Consider the following 1,352-nt stretch of genomic DNA (forward strand, 5'->3'; position numbering starts at 1 on the left):
TTTTTTTCTCATCTCCCTTACTGTGCAACACACCTGTCTTGATGGCAAATGAGTGGTTTCTAGTAGAATTCCCACTATGCTTCTCAGCACTTGCCTTTGTCTGCTTTATTCAGATCAAATGTAAGGGGTGGGGGGAAAGACAACTACTGCTGGAARGTATAAGCAGGGTAAGTAGAAAGGTCAGCAGTCCTGTTCTGGAGAGAATCAGTAAACTCCTTTTGTGCACCTTCTGTACTGCATTTAGTGTGTTTAGTGAAAGTTTCCTATGCAGGCTGTAAAACTACAGTGGTCTGTTCTGCATCTCTTCATTTGCCTGCTTGAAGACATTTATTGAGAAACACTAGTGCCTTTTAACTGAGTTGAAGTGTATTTCATTTTATGGAACAACCTTTGGATAATTACAGTATGCCAGGTTTTGTTAGGTCATCTTCAATGTGTTTAGGTGCTGAAAGTCACAAAGTAGTTATCTGTAGGCACATACAGCTGTGAATGTTTTTTGTGAACCAAAGTTACCTCATTCTGCTAGTTTATTTTATCCGTATGAAGTTAAGTTGTATTTTGGTGGCTTTATTTTTATGATAGTACTATACAAAAGGGCTTAACAGTTACTACTTATGGTGTCACCAGATCCATTTCACTTAAATGGACCTAAACCGAGGTGCATACTGTTAGATGCATGCTGCGTGCTACAGAAATTAGCTACAGAAGTTAAATAATCATTCCAATTTTCACTCTGCAGAATACTTTTTAGTTGTTCTATCTGCTCAAATGATATAACACAGACATGAGTAAGCTGTTGTTAGAGTTCTGCCATATTTTCCCCTTGAAAATAAGGAGAGGCAGGTATGCTTCAGAAGACTGACTAGGAAATAGTTACTCAAAACTTTCCTTCATTTGAAAGCACAGAGGAACTGTTAATGTAATAAAGAAATGCTGGAAACCATTAGTTGTTACAGAATAAATTTTAATAGCTTCAGGCACCTTGCATCTTATTTGAACTTAATTGTAACAATAGAGATTTAGGGTCAGGCATGAATACGTGAGATTAAAAATGATCAGATTTGCACAGCTGTAGACTTCTGTTTGCTTTCTGCTCCCCCCCCCCAAAAAAAAAACTTTCAATCATATTAAGACAAATAGTTCCCACATTTGTGTTTGACTAAATGCTATGATAATCAAGACCTGTTCACATAGTTGTGATGTTCTGTGAAGGTCATTCACATGGTGTACAGTGCTTTGGATAACAAAATAGTACTTTTTGTAAAAAGTCATTTTAATAAAGCTTTTAATGTCGGCAACAAAAGTGGCAGAGCTAGTTGGTAATCTAGAGACTAGAAATTACCACATTGAGA

This window comes from Rhea americana, unplaced genomic scaffold, assembly GCF_003343005.1.
Source record: "Rhea americana isolate MKP2758 unplaced genomic scaffold, rheAme1 scaffold_324, whole genome shotgun sequence".
NCBI lineage: Eukaryota > Metazoa > Chordata > Aves > Rheiformes > Rheidae > Rhea > Rhea americana.